This window comes from Psammomys obesus, unplaced genomic scaffold (genome assembly GCF_907164565.1).
Source record: "Psammomys obesus unplaced genomic scaffold, mPsaObe1.curated_primary_1811, whole genome shotgun sequence".
Classification (NCBI taxonomy): domain Eukaryota; kingdom Metazoa; phylum Chordata; class Mammalia; order Rodentia; family Muridae; genus Psammomys; species Psammomys obesus.
Window position 1 is genome coordinate 11,242,164 of NW_026591918.1, and position 8,805 is coordinate 11,250,968.

An 8,805-nucleotide genomic window follows, 5' to 3' on the forward strand; every position below is an offset into this window, starting at 1 on the left:
TCCAAGTCCAGATAGCCAGCCAAGCCCCCTGCTCTTTGCCTGACTTCACCTGGAGAGTGTCTCTAGACATTGATGTCCTTAACCACATTTGATACGTGGCATTTGACACAGCTCTCTGCTAGCTCCTCCTCTCCCTGCATCTATAAGATAATTAGGTACTGTGTTCCTGTTCTTACGATAGGAGTATGCTGTTCAATGCAAATCAAGCATCCTTGAAATGCCTACTTTAACCAATTATGTACACCTGTCCTTGAAGCCCCGACCCAATCCCCAAGGGGTACATATCCTTTCTTCTCTGGAATTAAAGTGGAACTGGCTCCCTGAAGTGGTTTCCGGAGTATCTGATCTCCATATGTGCTTTCCGGCCTTCCAAGCTCTGCACATTGTCTCCTGCTTCTCTGACTTCTTGGGCTGGTGGGAAACAACCCCCCAGTCAGGAGGAGAACCACAAAACATATTCACTGTCCCTTCCCCAACTCCCTCATTACCACCTTCTCCACTTTCTATTCCTTCCTAACCAAATGTAAAACTACTTTCTCTCCCTCCTCCCTCCCCCATCAAACCCAATTTGTATTGTCTAGCTAGTCTTGAGTGTCAGGCCTGCCCTGATATTTGGTCAACCTACCAGGGGTCACATAATTAAAGAAAACTGACTCTCTCTTCCAGAAGCTATCAAATGCCAATAGCTCCCCAGCTATGGGCAGGATTTTCTGTTTACCTTCCCACCTCTGTGCTGGGATTTTTGTCTGGTTGGAGCTTGCACAAGGTTTGTTTTGCTATCACAATCACTGTAAGTTTATATCTGTACTCATCCTGTTGTGTCTGGACAACACTGTGCCCTGGATATTACTTTGACTCTTGCTATCTTTCTGACCCTTGTCTGAGAAGATCCTTGAGTCTTGCTGGGAAGGTGTGACAGGAAAGTCCCACTTAGGGCTGAGCATGCTATAGTCCATAGGACACCAAACTTTATGAGGGAATATCTAGAAAGAAAACGGCCATGCATTCTAAGAAAGACTGAAATAAACTCAGAGAGTAAGAAGCAAGGATCCCTTAACGACAGTTGGGCAGCAGCCAATCCAATGCACTTGACACAAATATGATTCAAAGCTCAAATATCTTATGAATATAATTTAGAAGTCAAATGATCCCTCTGCCATCAAGCAAAATTAAAAGCAATCAAATTCTCTAGACAAAACAAAAAAATCTTTTAAAAAATGTTGTGGTATGAATATGAGACAAGCAAAAATCTGGCATAAGCATACGAAACCTCTGGCATTTAAAAAGGGGAATCTATTTGACGTTAAATTTCAGAATATTCTCAGCAGAACAGAAAACATTCCTACTGACCCAAAGGAATATTTTGGTCTTAATGTAAATGTTTATTTAATAAAAATACATTACTGAACCATAGAAAATTGCCATAACTTTTGTGGGCTAAGGTTTAGAATGAGAAAATTTACATGATTCAATGAATAATAATCACAGTGCCTCAAATTATATTAATTGATTTTTTTATTTTTAAAAGCAAAATAAATAAATTGTGCCGGATGCAATTAAGGCTTCAGAGTAACTATAAATGATAAGTCTTTGGAATTTTAAAGTCTGTGGTCCAGTCAGGAGACGAAAGATCAAGGACATTGTGGGAGGTACACATTTATTTCTTTAGTGAGAACTCACAGGACACAGATTATATTTCATGGATTATGAAGCAAGGGCTGCTGTAAGATAAAGCAAGTGTATAAATGTAATAGTGTTGGGAACTGGAGTTTTATTATGAGAAAAGGAGCTGTGAATACAAACTAAGAAAAAAAAACCTGTTCCACAACATTTCAATTTGAAATACCACTAAAAATCCATGGCTTGATGTGTACCCATTTATCTTGGCCTTTCAAGCTATGACTACTTACTGACTGGACAAGATGATAAGTGGCTACAAGTCTATCTAGGGACCTAGATCTTTGTGTCTAAATACTATCTTTGGCTAAAATGCCAGGTATACGTGGAAAATGGCTAGGTTCTGGGTCAGGCTCATAGATATTGCAAGACGCCTGTATTAATCAGGGTTCTCCACAGAAACAGAACTTTGAAAATGAACCTCTCTCTCACATACACACACACTTGTGTTTGTAAGGATTTAAGTAAGGATGTAAATATACCTACATATGTATGTAGGTATGTGATTTGTTAGAATGACTTACAGGCTATGGTCCAACTAATTCAACAATGATAGTCTGTGAAAGGAAAGTTCAAAAATCTAGTAGTTGCTCAGACCACTGAATGGATGTCTCAGCTGGTCTTCTAGTATACACTAGAATCCTGAAGAAGTAGGCTCTAATGCCAGTGAAGGAATGGACTTACTAGCAAGGCAAAAGCAAGCAGGCAAAAAGCAAAAGCATCTTTTTTCCAGTGGCCCAGATTAGGCCCAGATTAGTGGGTTTCCCAAAGATCTAGATTAGAGGTGGATCATCCTACTTCAAATTAAGAACAATTACCTCACAGGTGTGACCTCCTGTGATTTTTGGCCTTTAATTAATTCTGGATGTAAATAAGTTGTCAACCAAGGATAGCCATCACTATGCCCAAGTCACTCGAGAAAGTAAGGAAATGTTTGAGGAATAACGGAGAATTGTCAAAAAGATTTAGGACTTATTTTAGGACTTATGGGTGATTCTACTGGTCATATTTTTGACAACTTAAGTGCTTTAAGTTACTTTTTGTACTGCTTTAACAAAATATCCTGAGAAAAGCTGCTGTTTTTAACAAAATTCCAGTTGCTCAATTTTACAAATAAAGACTTGAGACCCAGATATTGCAGTGAAAGCCTGCTAGTTCAGAGAGGCAGAGAAAGCACCCAGCTGACCTTCCTCCTCAGCCAGCTTCCCAGAGGGAAAAAAGCCGCTTCTTCATACTGTCTTAAAAACCCTTCAAATTGAATCTCTCTCCTTCCTACTTCATGTTCATCTCTCTATTTGTCCTCTGTACTTCCTCTAACTCTTTTTTTTTTCCTATGTTCATCCCTGTCAATTGGTTGTTTGCTCTTCCTCTTGGCCTATAGTTAATTTTATTTAATCCTGTTTATAATAAACAGAAAGCTCTTGTATTTTAGGGCTAAGCCACACCACAACAAGAAACAGGTTTTTCCAGGACACAATCTTGGGGTTCACAGTGTGATCAAATATCCTGCAATAAAAAGCAATTTAAGAAATGTTTTATTTTGGATCACAGTTTGAGGGTGCTGTCCATTATGGTGAGAATATCATGGTAGTAGAAAGTGAGGCAGCTGATCCCATTACATCTACAGTAAAGCAGCAGAGAACTGTTTCTTGTAAATAATCCTTGTGCTCTGCTGGCTTTCTCCTTCTTATTCTGCCCAGGATCCCAGCCTATGAAGCAGTGCAACCTATACTTGGGGTGGTTCTTCCCATTCCAATAATCACAATGTAGATAATTGCTGCAGATGCCCAGAGCCATGACTCTCTGGTGATTCCTGGGTCAACGTTAGCCATCACATTAAAGCACATCAACATTAGCCATAACATTAGAGCACAGCACATTGGAAAACAAAATATATGAAGTTACACTAGTACGAAAGAAGCTACTCATATCTACAAAAGATGGTCAGAACATTAGCTTTATGCACATGTCCAAACTGGAAACAATCCCAGTGCCATTAGCAGTAGAGGAGGTATTCACACTGTGAATACTGCATAACCCCAGTCTCCCCTCAGGTATAACAGAGCACCTGCTAAGCAGCTTCATCCCCTCACAGCAGGAGCGCATGGCCCCTTCCATGACAGTCTCTCTCAACCCCGGAGCAGAGCAACATGCCTGCTACCTTATTCAGGGATCATCCACTCCTGTCCAGCTCAGCCTGCCTGGACATCTTGGGCAGTGAATCTCTGCCTCCCACCAGCAACAATAGACCTCACAGAAGAATTGTATCCCTTCTTCATGTCAGCCAGAACAGCAGGTCTTAAGTCTTTTCCTAAATTCAAATCACACTAACGCTTGGGCCTTTCTCCCAAGATCATGATTCAACCTTTAAAAATTAGCCCTAGTGAATTATATCCAGCCAGAATGAATTAGAAAAATGTGACCAAGTCAGATAAAAGGAGTCTGAGTTGACCATCCCAATAGACAATGTAACCCTGAACATGGTACTGCTTACTCCTGGCCAGCAGAGAGGAAATATCAACAATCCTCAAATACCTTTCACCAGCTCCAGCTAAACTTTACATAATAACTACGATTTGTTAATGTCACATATTTGGTGACAATACCAATCAACAAGCAGTATTTATTGAGTGTTTGCAATGTGTGAGCCACTGTCTAAATATTTCACATGTATTTGCTCCTCGTGTCAAATCCAGTTTCCAATGAAGCCAGCCTCAGTAATAACTAACATTTGTGTTAGGCTGAATAAAGAGAAATTATTGCCATTTGACCATTTTTGGCTTACAAAACAGCAATTTCACATGGCTCAGCCCCATATCACATTGCGTGTCTGATGCCAGCCTTGCCAGTGCCAGGAAGCCTGGACAGAGGCCCAGTGGTCAGAGGCAAGAGGAGAATTTGGACCCAACCTATATCTCAAGAGCATAGGCTTCTACAAATGAACAGAGTGTTGGGGTCCTTTGCCCTTAAAATCAGGACCCCAAACTCAATAAGAGGTGTGTAGTTTCCCTGAATGAAAGGGGTCTCTTTATTTCAGAGGAGACTATGGAGGAGGGACTGGCAACAAGGAAGCTCCTGCTTTATGATTAGCCTGGAATTCAGTTCATAGCTCAGCAGGATATGCTGCTGCCAGCAAGCAAGATTTGGCCATTGCTCTGCAGGGCAGCATTTCAGAGCTCATGAGAGTTTTAACTGGGGCTGTGCAATTCCTGAGCTTAATAGAGGGTACATAACAGTTCACTTGTCTTCAAGCTATAGCTCTTTATTATGGGAGCTAACACTGGTGTCTGAGAGAGGCTGTAGATAATAGGCATAAATGGATGCTTTAGGGTCAGCATGGGTCATGTCCCTGTAGGAGTAGCAGCAGTGTCCCATAGCAGAGACAAACGTGTGAGCGCATGGCAGCTGAGAGGAGGATGGAGGCAGAGGTTACTCTGAGTAGTCCTCTGTCCAGTATCAGCTGCTCTCTGTGTCTCTTCTATTGTTGTAGTTTTGGTTTGAGAAACTATGTAGCCCATACTGGCCTTGAATTTGATATCTTTCTGACTCAGGCTTCTGAAATTATGAGCATGCCTGGCTGCCAAGTCCACTGATCCTTCTTGTCTACTAACCATATCCTTGCTTCATTTGGCAGGTGATTGAGTTGAGAAAGACTATGTTTCCTCATTTCCTTTGTCAGCAGGGTTTATGGATAGAGGTGATGGTCATTGTGTGGTCTGGGGATGCTTCTGTCAGAAGCCATATCATATGTCTTCCTGTTTCTTCATTATGTATATTTACGAGGCACTGAGGATGATACCTTTAGGCCACCAGAGCAGGCTCTGACACTGTTTCTCAGGTACACGTGGTTTCTTCTTCCGCTCTTGAGAGCTGACCCTCCTCTTGAAGTCCCTAGGCTCTTGGGAAGACTGTCCTTCAGTTTTACCCCTGTGCAGCATGTCACCTAAATACCTTCTGGATAGTCATTAGGCTCAAGCTGAGAGCCCCCCAGATGGGGCAGAGATTGCAAAGGAACATGTTACAAAGCTGTCAATTCATATATTCAAGGTCTTCACTGCCAAAGCTTGCAAAGTCATTTTCTTTTACTACCCATCCAGCTTGACTATGCTGCTCAGGACCATCAACCTGGAAACTTAGCATACCCCTAAGGACAGAACCTGCACTCATGGGGTCAGACTACCCCTCTCCGAAAAAAAGCCAGGATCAGCAGCTCATCAATGATATGTCCAACTCTGATATTAGGAGCCAAGATCATTCTTTCGTAGGCCATTGGGCAGCTCAAAGTCCCTATAAGTCCCAATTTTCCCTGAAAGCCACTTTACTGTTCACTTGTCTTTTATTCTAAAAACTTTCCCAAAATTTTCTTTGCTAAGCACTATTCATCACACTTTGATTCCCCCCCCCCAGCAGATTCTTTAGAGAAAGGTTTGCTGTTTCTCAGCCACCCAGTTGATGACATTTTGCCACAGCAGTCCCAACTAAGTGCTCCCTAGCTGAACAAGCATACTGTTAATGTTCCTCTTCTCCTGGTTGACAATCTTTGGTGATATTTGATTTTCACCTTTCAGCATCCTTCAGAGACAAAAGAGGCTCCAAGTGAGCAGACATCCTCATCTCTAAATGTTCCTCTCTAACATTAACACTAAAACTCTGTTCCCAAAATGCAGAAGGGGGTTGAAAGAGTGTACCATAGTCCATGGTACCATGATCCACGAAGTCAGAAGAGGCTAGAGGGAAGGAACCACTATGAAGACATGGGTAATAGGACACCTCTGTGTCTAAGTTCCCTAGGATGTCATTTTGGGCTGTTTCTCACTTCCTGGTCTCTTTGCAGGATGCAGTTGCTGTACCATGGATGGCAGAGTGAGTTTCTGAGCAGGCAACTACACTGTGAACCAGTTTGTTCTGGAATACCTTGGACTTTCTGAGACACGTTTTCTTCATCAGTACAGTCAAGACAGAAGAAACCTCCTCCTGTCATGGCGGTCTTGACATTGCATTGAGATGGCATTTTCAGTTCTTTTGGAGTGGGCAGAGGGGGACAAAACCACAAGGACACATTCCTTTCTTGGGATAAAGAACAGCTAGGTTCCTGGCACGTGAATTTCTTCATTCAGCAAAAACAATTTGTTTTGAACATTCAGTTGTGGTTGTGCTCCTCCAAGAAATTGATACAGATCTTTGGCCAGTTAAAATTATTCATCTGGGCATGGTAGCAGATACTTGTAATCCCAGCACTTGGGGGTTGAGGCAGGAGAATTGAGAGTTTGAGCCCAGTCTTGGTGCCAAAGCAAAACTTTGTCTCAAAAAAATTATTCAAAACATTTACACAAATGAATTTGATTTTTTTTGGCTAAAGGTGAGTTTAGTATTGTTTCACATGATAATTTATGTTCATGCTTAGTAGCTTTTCTGAAATAGATATGTATTTTTTTAAGAACTTGGGAAGCTGGTTAAACTGCCTGTTGCTCAAATGTGAGAACAGGGTTTTGGAACACCAGAACCCACATAAATGTTGGGTAGGTGTGGGGACCCCTGTAATTCCAGTTCTTGGAAAGTAAATAAAGGGGATCATGGAAGCCAGCTGGATAACCAGATTAACTGTATTGGTAAACTCTGAGTTCAACTGAGAGATTCTGACTCAACATATACTTGAGGAGCAATCAAAGAAGACTCTTGATATGTCTCCAAACACATGTAAATGTAAACACACACATACAAAAACATGTTCACCACATATGAGAAGAAAGACATTTTTTTAAAAGCCTGCCTGTCTAAAGGGTTTTACACTGAGACAGTGGCGACATGACATTTATCATCCCTCAGCTTCTCCTGGGGCCAGAGCCAACAGACAGAGCTTCCAGGAGTTGATCAAATGTGCAGAGACAAACAAGCCTGGGGCCTGCTCATCTCAAACTCAAACATTGCTTAATGTTGCCTGTCAGGTGCTGTTATGGCTCCCATCTGCAGGAGAGAGGCCCAAGACCATGGGAGGTTCAGTGACATGTTCGTGGTTATACAGAACAGTAGTAAAAAGTTATGCTGCGCTTAGAATATTTCCTACACAGTACACTCTGGATTTCCGGGGGAATGTAAAACACCACATGTATCTCATGCATTAAAACATAATGACCAGTATAAAAAGACAGAACTGCTGATACATGCAGTAACATGAATGAATCTTAGAATAATGTACTGAGGGGAGAGCCATGCATTTATAGGAAACTGTAAAAAAAAATGTAAACTGATGTGCAGAGACAGGAAGCAGGTGGGTGGCTGCCTGGGATGGGAAGAACAACACATGGCTAATATCATAAAGTGGTGGAAATGGAGCCAGACACCCTCAGCCTTGGGCTACCATGTCCCCTCAGTTAAAAGAAGAAAGTGAAACTTTTGAGATAATCTCCATTCTCAGGGGTGCCGTGGTGAGCAGTGAGAAGGCAGTTTGGTGGAGGCTCTGGGAAGTGATTCTAACAGGAATCTGCTCTAAGAAATTTCAACAGGAATTATTTGGGAGAAGAGATTGCTCGGTCCCCTGTTATGACACTGGGGATTTGACCAAATGTCCCTTCCTTCCAGCAATGATACATCTGAACGCTGTGCAGTCAAGACTGGCCTTGTGACTAGGAAGTTCTCCTTTGATCCAAGAGCATTCAATAACAGGGACCAGTCAATACAAGGAGATGCCAAGCCCAGTCCTTACTGGCTGGCAAATAAGCACCTTTAATGTTGAATAAGCCTCACTCAGAATTCTGGCATTAATGACCAGAGTTAGACACTCTGTCTAACTGTTGACAGCCAAGTTAGAAAAATAATGATAACAGCGTGTCTGCCTATATCACCAACATTCCTGAAAAGGCTTAAAGTGTTTGTGGTATAATACTGTTTTTAAATTTTTTGAGATTATAATATAATTGTATCACTTTCCCACTCCATTTCCTCTCTCAAAACCCTATCATGTACCCTCTTTGCTCTTTTCAATTTTTTAAATTGTTGTTAAATGTATATGTAACACATATTCCCTAAATGCATAAAAACAACTTGTTCAGTCCATACAGTATTATATGAGTGTGTGTGTGTATGTATGTATGTATGTATGTATGTATGTATGTATGTATGTATGTATGT